Below are 21,621 nucleotides of genomic sequence, written 5' to 3'. Positions count from 1 at the left end.
TGGCTTGTAGGCTCTAGAGCACAGGCTCAGTAGTTGTGGCTCGCAGGCTCTAGAGGACAGGCTCAGTAGTTGTGGTGCACAGGCTTGGTTACTCTGCAGCATGTGGGATCTTCCCAGACCGGGGCTCGAACCCATGTCTCCTGCATTGGCAGGCAGATTCTTAACCACTGCACCACCAGGGAAGCCTCTTAAGGCTGTTGATGACTTGAGAGACAGGGAAAGACTGTGGAACTGTTTCAGACTGACACATAAATATGATTCCATATGAGATTCTAGACCTTAAAAGAAAAAGAGGGGTGGTTTGGACAGTTGGTGGAATTTAAATGGGGTCTAGGAAATATACCACATCTGATACAGCCTCTGTAATCAGGGCTAGTTCTTGTTTACATTTAAATAGTCCACTGTTACCCTTCAAATTCTGGTTTTGTTTTATTGTTTTTTGCAGAGGACAGATTGGTCAATTTAAATGGAGGTATTATGGGGTCCACACACCACCCCTGCAATCCAAGTTGCCATTTTTTTTAAAATAAGAAATGAATAAATGAAAGCTACAGAGAGCAAAAACTACATTATCACTTGAAATGTATAAAATACTTTTTAATCTTCACAGGGGCTGATCAGAATTTTTTTTTTTTTTTTTGCAGTACGCAGGCCTCTCACTGTTGTGGCCTCTCCCGTTCCGGAGCACAGGCTCCGGACGCGCAGGCTCAGCGGCCATGGCTCACGGGCCCAGCCGCTCCGCGGCATGTGGGATCTTCCCGGACCGGGGCACGAACCCGTGTCCCCTGCATCGGCAGGCGGACTCTCAACAACTGCGCCACCAGGGAAGCCCAAAAGTTAAGTCTTTGGTTGAAAATCATACACATACTCCTCCAACATTTCTGGTTGTGTCTTTTTCCATGAAAAACCTCCATGGTTCTCAAAAACACAGGAGAAATAGCTGAATAAGTAAATCTTGATTAAATTTGTATATTCATTACTAAATAATTGCTTCAATTGTGTAATTCCATTTACTATAATTTGAAGAGAAAGGTATTTGTGTGGCCTAGAAAGAACATGTAAGACTCAGTCATCATAGTTTTTTTATAGATAAAATGATTCTGAAGCTAAATTATTTTAGCAATTCTTGACATAAAGATAAAGGCAAAAACATACATATTTTTCTCTGATGCCCTTTTCCACTCTTACAAGAAAAAAATAAACAACTGCATTTCAAAGAAAGTATATTAGTTGCCTAAGATTTGATCGGTTTTTAAACTATCAGGGAATTTGTTCCTTTTGAGAAATGAGAAAGCCTAGCTATGACCTGGAAGTGAAATATAGAGCTCTCATAACCACAGCAAGACCAAAAATCAATCTCTCAGATCTATGCCAAAGTCAACCCTTCCAGTCCCTCCCACCTGAGACATAGATAGTTCATTGAATTCTACTCCATGGCATTGAGGAATGAAGCCTGTCAGGCGGTTTCTGCATGTCAGTGAGGGCGGCCTTTCTGCTGGAGGTCAGCCTGGGAGGGAACTCCTAGGCAGCAGGGTCAAGGCCGCAAGTTGTGACACAGCAAGTTGGCAGCATCGCGTGACAGCTTGCTCTAGACTCTTCTTCGTGCGTGGCTTCGGTTTCTAACGCCACACAAAGCACTTCAAGACAAAAGGCTAGAAATGCTACCCCTCCTGAGACTTGCAGAGAAACTGTAGCTATAAGCCAATTCCCTGCCCTACACTCAGTGAAAATACTGTTACGCAGCCTCCCACAGGGTTTCCACAGAGGTAAACCTACAGAACTTCTGAAAATATTATTAATAATCCAGTATTTGTTTTCCTGCACCTCCTCCACTCCCATCAAATGACTCTGAAGTCTAATTTCTTTTGCTCTGACAAACAGAGCAAGGGAAGAATCCATGATCTCAAGGGAGATAAAGGCAAAGCAGAGATAAGGCCAGGGACCCTGGAATGGTGTCCGTATTCACACATCCCCTCTTGGATGTCCCCTGTACCATCCCTCCCCGCTTTACAACCCATTTCTGTTTCAGTAATCCTAGGAATCGTCAGAAAGGGGGTGGGGGGGTGGGGGGAAGGGTGTTTTTCATCCAACACAAAGTATTCAGCTGGGACTTCCCTGGTGGCACAGTGGTTAAGAATCCATCTGCCAATGCAGGGGACATGGGTTCGAGCCCTAGTCCGGGAAGATCCCACATGCCACGGAGCAACTAAGCCCGTGTGCCACAACTACTGAGCCTGTGCTCTAGAGCCCGTGAGCCACAGCTACTGAAGCCCATGTGCCTAGAGCCCACGCTTGGCAACAAGAGAAGCCCACCCACCGCAACGAAGAGTAGACCCTGAGAAAGCCCGTGCACAGCAATGAAGACCCAATGCAGCCATAAACAAACAAACAAACAAAGTATTCAGCAAGCCTTTCTCTACCCTCTTACAGCCTCCGGCTGGGCCTGAGGATTAAGCTGATAGGAGACAGATTAACAGGAGGAAAGCACGCAAATTCTATTTAGTAGTTTTACACGCACATAGGAGCCTTCCCAGGCAAATGAAGACCCAAAATGCAGTTAGGCCTGAGTGCTTAGACACTAGGTTGAACAACAAGTAGTCACTGTGGAAAAGTAACTAAAATGTCTGTGGAGGCTAAAGGAAGATGAAGGTTATCCTAACAAGGTCTGTTTGTACAGATCTCTCTTAGCCTCAACTTTCCATCTCTGTTGATAAGAACGTTTCTTTCCTCCTGGTACGGGGAGGGCATCGTTCACGTGGGAGTTTTATCTCCTGCTTTTAGGAAGAAAGGTGAGGTCAGCACACCTTTCTTGCATGTGCTGTTTTTCAAGTGCCTTTATCTCAAGATCATCCTTTTGACAAAGTGGTATGTTTGGGGGTGGCCATGCGGCTTATAGGATCTTAGTTCCCTGACCGGGGATTGAACCTGGGCCCCAGCAGCGAAAGTGCCAAGTCCTAACCACTGGACCACCAGGGAATTCCAAACAAGGTGTTATAGACTGAATTGTATCCCCCTCAAAATTCATACGTTAAAAAAAAAAATTTATAGGTTGAAGTCTTAACCCCTGGTACCTTAGAATGTGACTGTATTTGGAGATAGGACCATTTAATTAAGGTTAAATGAGGTCATATGGGTGGGCCCTAATCCAACATAACCCATGTCCTTATAAAAAGAGATACTGGGGCACAAGCACAGAGGATCCACCATGTGAGGACACAGCAAGAGGGCAACCATCTGCAAGCCAAGGAGAGACACCACAGAAGGATCCAACCCTGCAGAAACCTTGACCTCAGATTTCTGGCCTCCAGAACTGTGAGAAAATGCATTTCTGTTGTTTGAGCCACCCAGTCGTGATATTTTGTTATGGCGGCCTGAGCAGGTTAATATACAAGGTAAAAGAGTATCACATGAAATGTTTTCCTGAGGAACTATGTAGACTTTCCTCTTGATAAATTCCAGCAGTCTTAAAGCACAAGAAGATATATCTAAAGGAGTTCTGTAGCTAGTGAATGATTAAACTTAGAACCTATTTACAATCAGCGCTGTCTTCCGAAAGGTTACATCTTACAGGCTCTTGTCCGATGTGTGTGTTCTCCCTTCTGGCTCTGTGATGACACTTTGCTGCATCATTTGCCAGTTCCCTAATTGGTTTTCTATTTTCCAAGGGCCAGTTTTCTGATGAAAGCTCTTTACAGCCTCACCACTTTGGACAGAGGAGGGGGCGGGAGGGAGACTGCCTGTTGACAGAAGCTGCTTCTAAGAAACTCATCTCTTATTTTCTCTTGATACAGTCTGTGATGGGAGAAGAGACTGAAGGGACAAACTTAGGAAACAAAGTACCAAATCTCAAGCAGGGATGCGATTCCCTGCAGGGTGCTAGCCGCGAGCCATTCAGCCACTATGGCTTGCGCTCCAATCCTGAGCCAGGCACTGAGGACATACACAGCCAAGAATGAGTTAACCTTTTAGTTAAGTGTGATGTCTTTTTTTTTAGGATGCTATTTTTTTTTAATATTTATTTATTATTCATTTTGGCTGTGCCGGGTCTTAGTTGCAGCACATGGGATCTTCGCTGCGGCATGCATGTGGGATCTAGCTTCCCAACCCAGGGATAGAACCTGGGCTCCCTGCATTGGGAGCTCGGACTCTTACCCACTGGACCACCAGTGAAGTCCCAAGAGTAATGTCTTAATTCATGAACCCTGAGACTAGTGCTCCTCTAAAATGAAGTTGTGTGCATTAAAAAATAAAATAAAATCTCCCATTCTGAAGGCACCACAGAGACGTTTGGAGCTCAGAATGAAGAAAGTGGGGGAGAGGGTCTCACTTCCAGAGAGCTAAGTGGCAGAATCAGAATGAAGAGGCAGAGACATGGCAGAAGGGGGGTCGGGGCTAAGGAAGAGGCGGCCTCGGTGAATGGAAGAGGCCTTGACCTTCTCCCAGCTGTAACCTCAGGGCACCTCCCACCCCCCAGCACAATTGCTGACACCTTCTCTGTGGTGGGAACCTGTTCGCAGGGCTCCGCCAGCCCTCTAGGCAAGAGGCGGGTGTTTAGAAGGAAGGCGGGACCTTGCCCCTTCTGGAGCAGGAGAGCAACACCAGTGTGTGAACTGCAAGCCGCAGCTAAGCAACCAGACTGAGAACCGTCACAGTCTCCCTCGACCAACCTGAGACTCTCCCTCTATCAATCGCACCCCACCCCAGCCATGGGGTCAGAAAGCAGATCCCCAAACAACACCCAGGATCAACCAAACCAAAAGCTGGTTCTTTGGGAAAATTTCCAGATCTACCCACATGGAAAATAAGCAGCCCACAGAAAATTACAGGTTTTACTGCTTCAGGAAATAGAGGAAAAAATTGAGAGGAAAAAATGCTAACAGTGTGGGCCTCCCCGGTGGCACAGTGGTTGAGGGTCCGCCTGCTGATGCAGGGGACACGTGTTCGTGCCCCGGTCCGGGAAGATCCCACATGCCGCGGAGCGGCTGGGCCCATGAGCCGTGGCCGCTGAGCCTGCGCGTTCGGAGCCTGTGCTCCGCGACGGGAGAGGCGACAACAGTGAGAGGCCCGCGTACCAGGAAAAAAAAAAAAAAAAGCTAACGGTGAGTGATAAAAAGAGTGACCAAGGGAATGAACTTAGAGGCCCAACCCCCAGCCCTCTTCAATGCTGAGCTCCAGCTGCAAGCAAGCCAGTTTAAAAGATGAGTTCAGTGCATTTGACCTGGAGTTGGAAATTATTGAATTCCCAAAAGATGACAGCCTCCGGGGACACCTGGAGGGGGTGGGAGGTGGTACTGCTACCTCCTAGTTTGAACCTTTGAATCAGCATAGGTGATAGAACTACTTTACAACTAAACAAACCCTCAGATTCTATTCCTACCCTTCAAACAACAGGTCATGTAGACTTGAGGGTATTGGCTGGGCCACATTTGTAGTGTGTGGGTTTGTGATATATAGAAGAGAAAAACGAGCCATGAAGCCGTCTAGAAACAGAAAAGCACCACTTTGATTTCGGAGGTTTCCCAAACCCAGTTGCATGAGGAATAGTTCTACTTTGACCGGAATGCATGTGAGATGGTCTGCTGTTGTTCTACTTTCGTTTTTGTAACAAGCTCTCTCTTTTTTGAACTGACTTGGATGTGTTTCTGTCTCCTGTAATAAAAAGCTCTCTGGCTAAGACCCTCTCCAGAAGACCACATCTAGATGACCATAAAATAAGACATTTAAAAATATATCTACTGGCTATGCAATTTTCTACTCAGTGAAACAGAGGTTTCCTGACAAATTTTATATTCGGAGAGAAATGAAAGACCATGCCAGGAAACATGAAGTTCTTAGGAAATAATTTGGTTATAAACATATTTCCTTAATAGGATACAACTGGATTCTCTCATTACCTTTTGATAAGAACATAAGACACCCGTTGTTTAGTCAACGATTCATGATGCTTTCTCAAATGTTTGCAGCCCAGTAGAGTACACAGCAGATGCCAGCATCCATCTTCATTTTACTGATGGGGCTGAACTCTATGGCTGGAGAATATATGAGATCACAAGGGCAGTACGTAAGAAGCTGGCCCGTCTTTGGGTTCTTGGTCCAGTGCTCTTTTTACCACCATGCATTATTCCATGGTGCCTTTTTCACCCTTGTAAGCATCAAGGAAACTTTTTTCTGACCAAACAGACCTCCAGGTTCCATTAGAGCCTTTCCAGAGCTTACTGTTCCATAGAGGTCGTTATCATATCATGGTCAGTTAGGGAGCTCTTCAAAATATAATGCTTGTCATAAAGTCATCTGCTTGCAGATGTGTCCTTCTATGACCAGAAATTTCAGTGCTCTGAGGACATCCTAGCTTTGAAATATTTTATTGAACCCACTTCTATCAATGTTATGAAAATCACTCGAAGTCCCATTCTTGTAACAAAGGTGACCATATAATCAAACTTTTGGGCACTGTTCACAATGGCACAGCATTCAAATGGGACAACAGGGTAATCTTTATTCACTTCCTGTGGATATTCTGAAACATTATTTTGAAAGCTCACACCTGCCTTCTGCTCATAAAGTAGCAAGGTCAGTGTGCCCCTGATGCTGCCATGACCCCCTCCCAAACCAAGAAGCTTATTCAGTTTTTGCATCCTTTTGAAATGTTCTCAACCTTAAGTGGCCGTCGGAGAGTTTGGTTAAGCTCCAACAGAAGTTTAAATGCAAGAAACATTTCAGGGGCTTCCCTGGTGGCGCAGTGGTTGAGAGTCCGCCTGCCGATGTGGGGGACGCGGGTTCGTGCCCTGGTCCGGGAGGATCCCACATGCCGCGGAGCGGCTGGGCCCGTGAGCCACGCCCACTGAGTCTGCCCGTCCGGAGCCTGTGCTCCGTCCGCAATGGGAGAGACCACAACAGTGAGAGGCCCGCGTACCGAAAAAAATAAAAAATAAAAAAAATAATAAATAAAAAGAAATATTTCAGGAGGATTTCGGAAAAAGGAATAAGCTATAACGGTAGTTGAAGTGGTGCACTGACATTCCAAGTTTAACGTGGGAAGGTCATGTACCATTTGGTAGGTTTTGTTTGACTCTCCTTTCCCTGTCAGGCATGCCATCCTTGACCCTCCTTTCTTCTACTCCTGAGATTGGCCTTTATGCAACTCAGGCAAAGGCCAAAGGGGCTATGGCCTGAAGGGCTGCTAGGCCTGTCAACCTGCACCCTAGAATGTTGCTGCCTGGTCATCTCTCTGCTAGGCAAGAGCAAGGATGGACTCTGATGCGCACAGGTTTGCATCTCCCAAACACAGAACAGTCCACTGTCCATTAACCTGCTTCTCACGAGATGACTAGGGATAAGGCTCACACCCTGACAGTCAGTGACAACACAGCGTCAGATCATTTCTCAGCCGTTTCTCTGCTTCGTCTTATGTTTTGATCTCAAGTTGAAGAGGGTAGGAGGTTGTCTAGACATAAAGATACAGCTCCCTCTTTGGGGCTATTGTCAACAGCAGTCTAGAAAGTCTTTGGATCTGATTTGTGCAAATCTGAGAGAATCACACACAACTTAGTGCAGTTGTTCCTTGGTATCCATGGACCCCTGCAGATACCAAAATCCTGTTGATGCTCAAGTCCCTTATATAATGTTGTAGTATTTGCATATAACCTATATACATCTTCTCATATACTTTAATTCATCTTTAGGTTACTTACAATAGCTAATACAATGTAAATGTTATGTAAATACAATGTAAATGTTATGTGAATAGTTGCTGGAGCACGACAAATTCAAGTACTTTTTGGAACGTTCTGGAATTTTTTCCTCGAATATTTTTTCAATTGAAGTATAGTTGATTTACAATATTGTCTTAGTATCAGGTGTGTGGCAAAGTGGTTCAGTTATATATATAATTCTTTTCCAGATTATTTTCCATTATAGGTTATTATAAGATATTAAATATATTTCCCAGTGCTATACAGTAAATCCTTGTTGCTTATCTATTTTATGTATAGTAGTTTATATTTGTTAATCCCTTACTCCTAATTTATCCCTCCTCCACCTCCCTGTCCCCTTTAGTGACCGTAAGTTTGTTTTCTGTGTCTGTGAGTTTCCATTTTGTATATAATTAGATTCATTTGCATTATTTTTTAGATTCCACATAAGTGATGTTATAGGATATTTGTCTTTGTCTGACTTACTTCACTTAGTGTGATAATCTATAGGTCCATCCATGTTGCAGCAATATTTCATTCTTTTTTACGGCTGAGTAATATTCCATTGTATATATGGACCACATCTTCTTAAACTAATCATCTACTGATAGGCACTTGGGTTTTTTCATGTCTTGGCTACTGTAAATAGTGCTGCTATGAACATTGGGGTGCATGTATCTTTTCAAATTAGAATTTATCTTTTCCAGATATATGCCCAGGATCATATGGTAGCTCTATTTTTAGTTTTTTAAGGAACCTCCAGACTGTTTTCCATAGTGGCTGTATCAATTTACATTCCCACCAACAGTGTACAAGGGTTCCCTTTCCTCCACACCCTCTCCAACATTTATTATTTGTAGACTTTTTGATTATAGCCATTCTGACCAGTATGAAGTAATACCTCATTGTGGTTTTGATTTGCATTTCTCTAAAAATTAGCAATGTCAAGCATCTTTTCATGTTGGGCATCTGTATGTCTTCTTTGGAGAAATGTCTATTTAGGTCTTCTGCCCATTTTTTGATTGGGTTGTTTGCTTTTTTATTTTTTTGGCTGCACTGGGTCTTCGTTGTTGTGCACGGGCTCTCTCTAATTGTGGCAAGTGGGGGCTACACCTCATTGTGGTGCACGTGCTTCTCATTGCAGTGGCTTCTGTTGTTGTAGAGTACAGGCTCTGGGCATGCGGGCTTCAGTAGTTGTGGCACATGGGCTCAGTAGTTGTTGCTCGTGGGCTCTAGAGCACAGGCTCTGCAGTTGTGGTGCACGGGCCTTAGTTGCTCCACGGCATGTGGGATCTTTCCGGACCAGGGATCAAACCCATGTCCTCTGCATTGGCAGGCAGATTCTTAACTACTGCACCACTAGGGAAGTCCCCTGTTTGCTTTTTTTGATTATGAGTTGTATGAGCAGCAAATTGAACAATGTAGAAGAAATGGACAAGTTTCTAGAAATATACAGCCTGCTAAAATTGAGTCAAGAAGAAACAGATAATTTGAATAGACTGATCACTGGAAGTGAAAAAGAATCTAAATAAATAAATAAAAACCACCTCCCTGCAAATAAAAGTCCAGGACCAGAAGACTTCACTGGGGAATGCTACTAAACATACAGAGAAGACCTTGTACCAACCCTTCTCAAACTATTCCAAAAGATTGAAGAGGAGGGAACACTCCCAAGTTCATTCTATGAGGCCACCATCACCCGGGTACCAAAACCAAAGACACTACAAAAAAAGAAAATTACAGGCAAATATCTCTGATGAATATAGATGCAAAATCCTCAACAAAATATTAGCAAACTGAATCCAACAATACATAAAACGGATCATACACTATGATTAAGTTAGATTCATTCCAGGGTCACAAGGATGGTTCAACATACGCAAATCAATCAACGTGATACACCACGTTAACACAAGAAAAGACAAAAAACACACAATCATCTTAATAGACACAGAAAAAGCATTTGATAAAATTCAACATCCAGTCATAATAAAAACTGTCACCAAAGTGGGTATAGAGGGAACATATCTCAACATAAAAAAAGCCATTTACGACAACCCACAACAAACATAATACTCAACAGTGAAAAGCTGAACGCCTTCCTGCTTAAATTCAGGAAAAAAACAGGGATGCCCACTCTCACCACTTCTATTCAACATATTTTTACCGAATATTTGCAATCCCCACTTGGTTGAATTCTCGAATGCAGAACCCACAGACATGAAGGGCCAGCCGTAAATCTGTTTGAATCAAAACAAGTCTTCCTGAAAGGAGCTACCCTGATTTATACTGATCTTTAAGTAGGCCTGAGGAATTATCAACCAAGATACTCCCCTTAGATTGAGCCTATCTGTGCTTTAATCTCAGGCCCCAAGTTAACATCACAAATTTCTCTTCCCACTAAATTCTTCAAAGTGAGCCCATGCTTTCATTGGTCTAACCTACCTCCACAGGCCTCTGTGATTCCACCAATTCACCTCAACATTGAAGCCTGGAACAGCTGTGGGTAAATACCAGGGTTGTATCTCGGGTGATACGACAATCTGCATCTCCTAATTTTGCCACATCTCTTCTTTGCCAGTGGGGTTTGGCCCTTAGGGAATTGAGAATTTTAGTCTCTTGAGACTTCATTTACAACTTTTTTGGGGGGCCGAGTCATAAAGGAAAGTATAACCCCTAGACCTGAGATGTTAACGGGACAGTTCTAGGTCAATTTTTTTTTAGCCTCACATGATTGGCATTTGGGGCCAGATAATTCTTTGTCATGGGGGCTGTCCTGTGCAATGTAGGATGTTGAGTAGCATCCCCAGTCTCTACCCACTAGACGCCAGTAGCTCTCCCCACCCCCACCAGTATGACAAACCAAAAGTATCTCAGACAGAAAATGTCTCTTTAAGGGCAAATGGCTCCTGGTTGAAACCTGCTGTGCTTATACGAAGCAAAAGGCCTGCAAGGACTTTTCCCCTTGCCGGCCTTCTCTCACATGGCTCTCAACGAAACTCTGCCAAAAACTAAATCTTGGTTTACTTGCAGTAGCTCTATTCATGTAGCGTTTCATAACAAAGTTTATTCAGCATTCACCATAGGACAGCCTTTGTAGTAAGTGCTTTCCATACATTACTTCATTAAATCCTGACAACAATCCTAAATGGTAGGTACAACGGTGAGTAATGCCCAATTAAAAAGGAAGAAACTGAGGCTTGACAAGGTCAAGTGACTTGCCCAAGGTCACACAGTGAGTCAGTGCAGAGACACCTCCCCCGCCCCTTGACCACCAGGCTTTACTGTCTCATTTCTGCAGGACAATAGAATTGATGAGATTCACAACACTGGGCAAAACTACAGCAGACCTTGTGGGTATACTCATGGTTTCCGAAAACTCTTCAAGTCTGTGTGAATCTGTCTCCATTCATTTCACATGTTTTTATAAACACCAGGGGAACAATAATCATTTGAACAGTTAACTGATTTAGCACGGTAAAATCCACTTTTTTTCAGTCTTGAAATTACAGTGGATTTTGCCATTCTAACTGGGCTACTGCTTCTCCTTAGCCCCCGACACCACCCCATTTCTCTCCCGCTGCTCCTCAGGCCCCAGTACCTACACTTTTATTTTTCTTTTTATTTTTCCAAACAAGAAGATTGTATTTTATAGTCCAGATATCGCTCCAAGGGACAATCATGGGGAACGCTGCAGCCAAAATGCTCAGAAGGAAATCAAACGAATCGAGAACGGAAGAGAGTGGAAAAGGAAAAATGAGAACACAAATATTTTCTAGACCCCTCGAAGTTAAAGCTTGAAAAACCCCAGTGCTTTGCAAAATATCACATTCAATTGGTAGTTAAAAAAACTTTTGTTGGACGCGCCCTTTGTGCACCAAATGGTTGGGAGAAGGCGCTGTCTGACCTGGGGAACCGCACCCTGGGGGTCCAGGCCTTTCTGATATGGTAGAAAGGTATGAACAGAATCTTTTAAAATCACTAATCTTTCTTACCTTTCTCGAGGCACCAGGAGGCCTTTTGGGGTCCGGAGTTAGGTCAGGTTGGTTAGGTCCTCTCTCCCTCAGACTGAGTCTGGCTCGGGGTCCAGAAAGTGGCATTCAGACACGAATTAGGAGGTGAAGGGAGGAAAGAGCGTCTTCAGGTAAGACTGCCCGGCAGACTCCTGACGCCATAGTCCGAATTGGCATCATCCCCTTATATGGGTTCTCAGCTGTGATCTCAATTAGAACAAATCTCGAGAACAGCTGTGAATCGTTTATAGCTTAAGACGACCGAATCACACTTAAAATGTGAAAGCCTCATTTTAATAACAGTTTTAACCACAGTTTTCCCTGTTCTTTTCCAAAAGCAGGGCCTAGTCAAGATCTTTTATTTCACAAAGGTATTTGGTACTACTTTTCCTGAAGGAAAAACCCAGCCCTAAGGCCTCCCCTGCCTATTCTACCCCAGGAGGTAATTAGCATGGAATTCTTTGGAGGAAGAGGTCTAAGACTTTTAACATGCTTAAGTTTAGATTGAATTTGGTATTTTTAAAATTGCAACCCTTTAGAGATTGATAAAATCAATTTGGTAAGTTGCAAACAGCACTTGAAAAGAAAGAAAAAGATTCGACTCCCATGGCATGGTTTGAAGCTTTGCCTGGTGAGAGCGTATCCAGGAAAGGCCTAGCTTGAGTTCTCCCACCTGCAGGGAGGCATCCTCTCCAGGTCACTGTTTATCACAGTCAGGTGTAGAGGCTTGAGGAAGTTTAATAGCCCTTTCAAGAACTCACTAACGCAGTGGTAACAAGTCCTTCCCTACCAATCTGGTAGAATCTGCTTAGAAACTGCACACTTAGCCCACAGCCTTCTTCCCAAGCCCAGGTGCAGAGGGATACCTAGGCTTAGAGCAGTTTTATTTTCTAATGTAGGTTTTTTGAAAAAAGGTTTCTAGGGTCAACTATTTGAGAAACACTCTATACTGGGATCTTCTCGTAGATTCCCAGGGCACCTTAGCCTATGGAAGAATACAGTAAAGAGACCCATTTACTTATTTCACCTGATGTGTTCCCTGCATGTTTGACCTGGGCGTCCTTTAGTAAACAACCTCTATCAACAGTTGCGCTCCCCCAGACCAAGCCCTTAGCCTCGTAGCTCCTCCCTCAGCTTACCACATCGCAGCATTGCCCTTTATCACGCTGGGACCCGGGCAGTCTCTACTCTGCAGTCCACAGTAGGTCGTCTGTGTTCTCTTGATGGACTCAGGAAGTAAGATTTGCCAAATTACCTCCTCGACAATTCAAGGACCTTTAACACTGGGGACCCGATCATCACTATCACACTTTGGATTTTATTTAGAAAAGGACTTTCCACCCTGAGTTGATTTCTACCGTGACTGTGGAATTAAATCGAAATGAATCTAGCTGTTGGTCAGTTGATCACTGTGTGTGAAGTCTGTTTTTCTTGGCTTTCACGTTATTTTATATATTTTTTTCCTCTTTTTTCCCTGGGGTGCTGTGCTGTGCAGTGTGACCTGAGCACCTGCCGGTGTGCACAGCGCCGGGAACTCAACTGTTCAGCCACTTTCTTTCTTTTTGTATCATGTTCACACAGGAGAAACGGCTCGCTGGCCTGGAGTTCATTAAGGAACTGAATATATATATTGTTACAAAGCAGTCAACACTGCAGCCTGTCCTTTAGAAACAGGTGCCAAGAAAGGAAATGTTTCATATTTTCCAAGTGGCACGGACGCCATCAGAGAGTGTTTCCAATCAGAGTCTGTTTGCGCAGCAAAATCATAGGTCTCGATTCTTCCTTATGCCTCAAGGGTACGGTTGCTGGCTCACGGCCGGCCTCTCTCTGACCCTGCGTCTTTCCTGCCATCATGCTGCTGTGCCAGCTGCCACTTCTGGGTGAAAACCTAGCTCTGGTCCCCTCCAGTGTCAGCTGGCCTGGATATGTGAAAGCTACTCTTTTCAACTAACCCTTCTTTGTCATTTCAGAAACCAATCCTGCTTTCCAGCAACTAGGCTGGCCAGGGTGTTCCATGCTTGCCGACTGCAGCAGCTGTTTTCTGCCCCCAGTAGGAGCCCCGGGGACATACCCACCCACTGAGAGCCACCCTTGGCAGGCGACTTGAGGGGCAACTACTCAGCCCAGCCTGCTCCCACCCCGAACCCCCGATTTCCATCCTCTCTTTGTTCTAATTTCTACTTATTTTCCTCCCTCGCATTTAAACAGCACCAGTGAAATAATGCCAGATGTGAAGGCTTTTTAGTTGACAGGCTCTAATCATCATGTTACCAAATTCTGCATGTCCCTGCAAAGTAAGGCTTAGCGGTCTGAAGGTTTCATTTGTTCATTTTACCAGTAAGTATGGACTGTGAACTGTGTACCAGACAGTTCTAGGCCCTAGAGAAACAACAATGACACCATCCCTGCCCTGGTGCCTACGTACTAATGAGGGAAGCAGAAAATAAACAAAGCAGGCCAAATATATAGAACACTAGTGATAAGTGCTCAGAAGAGAAAATAAGGCTGTGAAGGTGGGGAATGGAAGTTTGGGGGCAGGGGTGGGGGGGTGAGATTCTAGCAGGGGTGACCAGGGAAGCCCTCTCTGACAAGACGGTGTTTGTACAAAGACCCGAAAGGACAGTGGGAGAGAGCTGTGTGAGGGAAGCACATTTCAGACCAAGGGACCCACCAGTGCCAAGGTCCTGGGGTGGGATATGCCTGGTAGGGTCAGTGTGCACCGAGCCACAGGGCTGCTGTGAAGATTAAATGTCTGTGGAGTGCCTGGCATCCAGATAGTGCTCAATAAATGGGAGCTATAGTTATGATAGTCACTGATCAGATATTTGTGGTTTGATTGTTGTAAAAAGGTACATAGGTCCAAGTAGGTCCAAGTCTGTTCCTTGGCCTCGAGAGGAGTGTTTTATTACAACTCTGCAGACCTCTGAGTGTGACCCCAACATGCCTCCCATTGGCATCCCTAGTTTTCCCTTTCAGTAGGGGCATAAAGCCATTGCCCAGCAAAAAAATGTTGCTGAGCAGATTGCGTTTGCCTACTACGGGGCAGTCATTCCTGAAGTCTCGGTAACACGTGGGAACTTGCTAGAAATGCCACATCTCAAGCTGCACCCAGATCTACTGAATCAGAAACTCTGGGACGGTGCTCAGCGAGCAGTGTTTATCAAGCCCTCCAGGTCATTCTGACATAGGCTAAGTTTCAGAACCACTGCCTAGAGTTTCTGTTCAAAATGTCTCCCAGGGCTGGAAAAGGCTTCACTAAGTCCCCTTGGTTGAACCAACTGATCAGAAAGAAGGTTTGTTTCCATTGTTGCTGTTTAAGTTTCCTGAGATGCCCTGTGGCCTCTAGGATGGTTGCTCCCCAGATCTCTAGAGATGGTACATCTGCTTTTCCTATGTCACCGAATTCTGAATGAAAACAGCTGCAGCTGGGCTCTGAGACCCACTTGGAGGATTCCCTCTGCCCTGATTACCTCCGCCAGCACTTGCAAAAATGACACTGACCACCTCTGAGAGCTATTTTAAGTTTTGTTATTATGGAATTTAAAAAAAAAACAAAACTTTCAAAACCAAGATAGACCAGCTCAGATTTTCAGACACGACTCAGCATTTATTTCTCTCCCTGTCCCAGGAAGATGTTATCTTGCTGTTTACTGTGAATGAGATGAAACCTGATGCTCCAGGAACCAAGGCCACTTCCACTAACTTTTCTGGCATTGAATGGCAACATGACCCAACTTTTCCATAGGAAGTGGTGTAGTTAGAGTAACAGCCCTACTGGTCCTCCACGTGGGGATGGGTGCGCTGCGGGGAGAAGAGGAAGGAGGTCTTTGAAAATCCCATTTTGTTGCTCCTCAGTTTGAACCCTCTGGTAACTTCTGTTGTCCTAAGTAGCAGTTCTCAAAGTTAATCCAAAACCTCAAAAGTGTGCTCAGTGAAAGAAACCAGACACAAAATAACACCTATTGTATGATTCTACTTATGTGAAATATCCTAAAAGGAAAATATATAGAGAAGGAAAGAAAGAAGATTAGTAGCTGCCTAGGGCTAGAGGTGGGAATAGGGAGTGACTAGATGGGCACAAACTTCTTTTTAGAGTAATGGAGTTGTTCTAAAATTAGATTCTGGTAGATGATTGTATAACTTTGTAAATATACTAAAATTCATTGTATTGTACACTTAAAATGGGTAAATTCTATGCTACGTAAAATATCTCAATAAAACTTTTTTTAAAAGCAAAAAAAAAAGTAGTATTAAAAAAAAAGGTAATCCAAAACAGACTTACCTGGGTCTCTTGTTTGAAATGTAGATTCCTGGGGCCCTAAAACAAGTGCTTCTAATACAGGTGGTCCTTCACATTTTGGGGACTCTAGGAAAGAAATAGCTTAACATTCTTAATTTCACAGGCACAAAAAAGTTCTTTATGATGTAGGAGTTGCTACCTCTCAAGACCAAATCTCCTACCATTCTCCTTTTGCCATTTAGGATAATATTTGTTCTTATTGTTTGTAGTCTTTAGTATGTTTTATCATTTTTATAAATTTTATCATTTTTCTTCTGTTTCTAATTTACCTTATTAGGAATGTCTGCTAAATTTTATTTTAAAATATTTTTAGGACCAAAATGTCCATCAACAGATGAATATATAACAAAGATGTGGTGTATATATTTACAATGGAATAGTATTCAGCCATAAAAAAGAATGACATAATGCCATTTGCAGCAACATGGACAGACCTAGAGATTATTATACTAAGTGAAGTAAGTCAGACAGAGAAAGACAAATATAATATGATATCACTTATATGTGGAATCTAAAAAAAATGATACAAATGAACTTATTTACAAAACAAAAATAGACTTGCAGACATAGAAAAAATTTATGGTTACCAAAGGGGAAAAGGGGAGGGGGAGGGATAAATTAGGAGTTTGGGATTAGCAGGTACAGACTATTATATATAAAATAGATACACAACAAGGACCTACTCTGTAGCACAGGGAACTATATTCAATATCTTGTAATAACCTATAATGGAAAAGAATCTGAAAAAGAATATATATATATCTATTCAGTTATCTTCCTAAAATCTCCATCTTTTATCATTTTAGGGATTGCCTGACTCTCTCTCCTATGGTCCTTATCTTCTTTCTTGGTTAACTCTCACATCGTGAGGGAGCACATCCTCCAATAGCTTTCTGAGGAAGGGTACATATAAGTTAAGTTTTTCGAAAGCTTCCAGAAAAAATTTTTTATTCTGCCTTCAGATCTGATGGTCTGTTTAGCTGGGGTATAGAATTCTAGACCAGAAATAAATTTTCTCTGAGAATTCAGAAGGCATTTCTCCCTTGTTTTCTGTAGAAAATTTTTGCCGTTCTCATTCCTAATCCTCTGTATGTGGCTTGATCTTTCACTGTTTTGTCCTTAGTGCTATGCAACTTCATAATGATTTTTTTAAATTAAATTAAATTAATTTATTTATTTTATTTTTGGCTGCATTGGGTCTTCGTTGCTGAGAGCGGGCTTTCTCTAGTTGCGGCAAGCGGGGGCTACTCTTCCTTGCAGTGCATGGGCTTCTCATTGCGGTGGCTTCTCTTTGTTGTGGAGCATGGGCTCTAGGCACATGGGCTCCATAGTTGTGGCTTGTGGGCTCTAGAGCGCAGGCTCAGTAGTTGTGGCGCATGGGTTTAGTTGCTCTGAGGCATGTGGGATCCTCCCGGACCAGGGCTCGAACCTGTGTCCCCTGCATTGGTAGGTGGATTCTTAACCACTGTACCAAAATGGAAGTCCCATAATGATGTGTTTTGTCAGAGATTTTTTTATCCTTGTGCTTGGCTCTGGGTAGACTCTCTCAATCAGTTCTGGGAAACTTCCTTGATAATTTTTTGTGTCTGTTTTCTCTGTTCTCTTTTTCTAGAACTCCTTATCATTCAAATACTGGACTTCCTCAAATGATCTTTGAATTTTATTATGTCTCTCTCTCTCTCTGGTTATATTTTCTTGGAGATTTCATCAAATTTGTCTTGGAACTAGGGTTACTAAATAAAATATAGGATACTTAGGTAAATATTAATTTCAGACAAATGAAGTATTGCCTGGGACATATTTATACTAAAAAAATTTGTTGTTTTCTGAAATTCAGATTAAACTGAGAGTCCTGTATTTCTGTTTGCTAAAATTGACAATACTTCATCTAATTATTCTCTTGAATTTTTCCTTTCTGCTATTCTATTTTTAATCTCCAATTAAAAATATATCTCTAAAATATATATATATATATATATTAGAACAGACTTCTGGTTGCCAAGCACGAGGGGTTTGGGGGAAGGATGGAGTGGGAGATTGGGGTTAGTAGATGTAAACTATTATATATGGAATGGATAAACAACAAGGTCCTACTGTATAGCTCAGAGAGGTATATTCCGTATCCTATGATAAACCATAATGGAAAAGAATATTTAAAAAAAGAATGTATAGGGGCTTCCCTGGTGGTGCAGTGGTTGAGAGTCCGCCTGCTGATGCAGGGGACATGGGTTCATGCCCTGGTCCGGGAAGATCCCACATGCCGTGGAGCGGCTGGGCCCGTGAGCCATGGCCACTGAGCCTGCGCGTCCGGAGCCTGTGCTCCGCAACGGGAGAGGCCACAGCAGTGAGAGGCCCGTGTACCGCAAGAGAAAAAAAAAAAAAAAAGAATGTATATATATGTATAACTGAACCACTTTTCAGTACAACAGAAATTAGCACAACATTGTAAATCAACTTGACTTCAATAAATATATATATATATAAATTGTTCTCTAAATGTTACTTTTTAATTGCTTCTTTTGTTTCTTGAATACAATACCTTTTCTCTCCAGGTGATACTGAGGACTTTTTAAGTTTTCTTCTGTTGCCTATACTTGTTCCTTTTTTCCAAATTTTTTTATCTTTCTTTCTGGTCTCTGCCTTCCATGTTAGATTTTTCTTACGTATCCGGTGATCCTTGATTATTTGCTCATATTTAAGAGTGATGTACTACAGACATAAAAAACAAACATGGTTACCAAAGGGGAAAGCGGAGGAGGGATAAATTAAAAATTGAGGATTAACAGATATACTCTACTGTATATAAAATAAACAATAAGTACTTACAGTACAGCACAAGGAACTGTATTCAATATCTTGAATATCAATAACCTATAATGGAAAAGAATCTGAAAAAGAATATATAATATGTATATGTGTGTGTGTGTGTGTGTGTGTGTGTGTGTGTATAACTGAATCACTTTGCTGTACACCTGAAACGTTATAAATCAATTATACTTCAATTTTTTAAAAAAAGAATGCTGTACTAGATGGCAGTGTAGGAGTTCAGTGTGTGGGTGGAATCTGTTGACTGGTGGGCTTCCCTGCAGCACCGTTTCATTGAGTGTTTCTAACTATCAATATCTTTAGGTCTTCTCCCTGGAGCTGGTCAGGTCCTCCAAGGGGAAACCTCCAGTTCCCTTCTGAGAGGGATAAGCATGGCTACTAGTGTCTGAGAGGTGCGGCACAGAAGAAGACCAGGGCCCAGGGATCCCACCTTTCTGTAACTCATCTTCCACCTCGTCCCCATTTTCAGTGTGGTTTCCTTGCCTCGGTGTGCCTGGTGGCCTTTAGTCCAGAATCCCTCTGGTTCAGCCTCTAGGAGAGTCTTTGGCCAGGAGGCGTTGGAGGGCCACTCATCCTGGGTGAGGCAAGAGAGGTGACCTGGGAGCCTAACTCCTTCTTATACAGATTTTTAAAAAAATTATATATTTTTTTTTCTGAGAACAAGATATTATTTTCCTCACCAATTTGCATCATTTCCCCACAGAGATGCTTCCGCTCTCTTCTGATTCCCCATCACTCCAATAAGATGAGAGGTTTAGAATCATTTTACTTTCCATTTTCCTCCCTTAGACTTTTGGAATTTTATTTTTTTCTCCCTCTCTTTCCACCCACCAGCAGTTGCTATTTTGTCATGGAAGCTCATATCCCTGTCCCTCCCCCACTCAGACATGCCTCTCACAGCTTCATCTTGCTGGGAATGTATTTTGCTTTTTCTCTCTGGCTGCTGGCCCCTTTTAGATGGCATGGTATTTTTCTGTGTGAGCTCTTCACGTCTTAGGACATGGGGGTTTATGAGCCCCAAGTGATGAGAATCCCACAGATGGCAGAAGCAATCTCTGTCCCCACGGGCTGACTTACAGAAGCTGCAGGAAACCCTTCCCTCCAGACTTCTCACACTGGCCCAGCTACAGGGTAGAGGACCCAGTCCCCATTCAGTTCCTTCTTCGCCTCTTGGGGTGGGAAGACCAGCACAGACACACTGGGCCTGTGTTGACTTTATCCCCAACAGCCCAATCTTTCCAGGGTTTGCTGCTCCCACTCCTGGCCTTTGACATCATTCTCTAGGCACCTGCCCACCCACTGGGAGAAGCAGAAACCTCACAATTCTCTCTACTTGGAACCCGCCAAAGCCCAAGGCCTCACTCATACCCAGCCACCCACAGGAGTTAGCAGCTTATCTGGTTCCAGAGAGGAAGAAATTGGGGGTTTGGGAGTAGGAAAGATGAAAGTTGCATCTCGGTTGTTATATTCCCAGACTCCCCTTCAGCCACCATAATTTATTTTCATAGCCATTCATCACACAAGGGCGGCCCTGATTAAAAAAGCAGAGTTGGAATGAATAGCTATAGTCCTGGTTTGAAACCTGAATACAAGCTCATCCCACCCTTGAACTTCGGATTGGTCCATCTGGGAGACACATGCCAACTCCTGTGTCCTACACCATGATTTTAGCACCAATGCATTCAGAGATGAGAGAGAGTTACTGCACTTTCACCGTGAAAGAAAAAAAAAAATCAAAATGACTCAGAGTAAAAATGTAAGCCTTTCCTAACCCTGCTTTATCTGATGAGATATCTACCTGCAATGAGGAATCACTGCCAGTCTCACCTCAGAAAGTTTAAGGATCAGGCTAGTTCTGGAAAGGAAGATTGAGTGGGCACGTTATTAACCTAAATGGAATTAGGTTTCTGTTTCAATAAAGATTCCCATGAAAGCTGAAAGCAATACAGCTACAGCAGTGCAGCCATAACACCCCACTGCCTGTAGGAAGATGTGCTTAAATTACACCTGGCTGTGCACCCCATTATCACTTTGCAAAAGGCAGTAACTTGAGGTGGACCTCTGTGGTCACAGTGTCCTTCAGGTGACAGCCTCAAAGGAATTCTAGCTTGGATGCAATCAATACTCCAAACAAGAGGCTGACAATGATTAATCAACTAATTATGATAGGCTCTCCTCATCCCATTATACGTGACTTATTGAATGTTTTGTATTTTTGGTTTAGTTGCAGTGAAGAGGGTGTGACAGCCATATTTCATTCAAACTGTGTCCATCTGGAAAGGTAATCAGCATCTTCATCCTCATCAGGTAGGCATCGCCAGGGCCTACCACACTGGGGCAAACAGCAATGCAAGAGACTTTGTCTCGTTTGCCTGTTTCCAGTCTGGTGAAAATTTCAATTCTCCTCTCTTACGAGACTCAGGAAGGACATCACACACTGGCAGCTTGTGGCTGCGTCCAGCCCTCAAATGTGTTTTGTATGAGCAACAGGGTTTTAAAAATGAATTCACTGTCAGCCTTTAAAATCAGAAAATTTAACATGAAAGTCTGGACTCCTAGCTTTTCTTGGAATAAAGATCATCCGGGGGACTTCCCTGGTGGCGCAGTGTTTGGGAATCCGCCTGCCAATGCAGGGGACACGGGTTCGAGCCCTGGTCTGGGAAGATCCCATGTGCTGTGGAGCAACTGGGCATGTGCACCACAGCTACTGAGCCTGCACTCTAGAGCCCGCGAGCTGCGGCTGCTGAGCCTGCGTGCCACAACTACTGAACCCACGTGCCACAACTACTGA

General features: G+C 43.4%; 1 protein-coding gene across 2 annotated transcripts in view; it reads right to left on the bottom strand.

Moving 5' to 3' along the window:
- Positions 1 to 21,621, bottom strand: part of RTN4IP1 (reticulon 4 interacting protein 1) — a 118,666-nt gene that overhangs the window by 91,738 nt on the left and 5,307 nt on the right. The window contains exons 2-4 of one of the 2 annotated variants that reach the window (XM_060030162.1): positions 18,831 to 18,875; positions 18,544 to 18,713; positions 15,987 to 16,070 (exon numbers count right to left, since the gene is read on the bottom strand). The gene's annotated coding sequence lies outside the window, so the exon portion shown is untranslated. The remainder of the gene's footprint in view (positions 1 to 15,986; positions 16,071 to 18,543; positions 18,714 to 18,830; positions 18,876 to 21,621) is intronic. The other variant, XM_060030160.1, reaches the window with a different exon arrangement.

This window comes from Delphinus delphis, chromosome 14, assembly GCF_949987515.2.
Source record: "Delphinus delphis chromosome 14, mDelDel1.2, whole genome shotgun sequence".
Lineage (NCBI taxonomy): Eukaryota > Metazoa > Chordata > Mammalia > Artiodactyla > Delphinidae > Delphinus > Delphinus delphis.
This window is presented reverse-complemented; position numbering and strand designations above follow the sequence as displayed.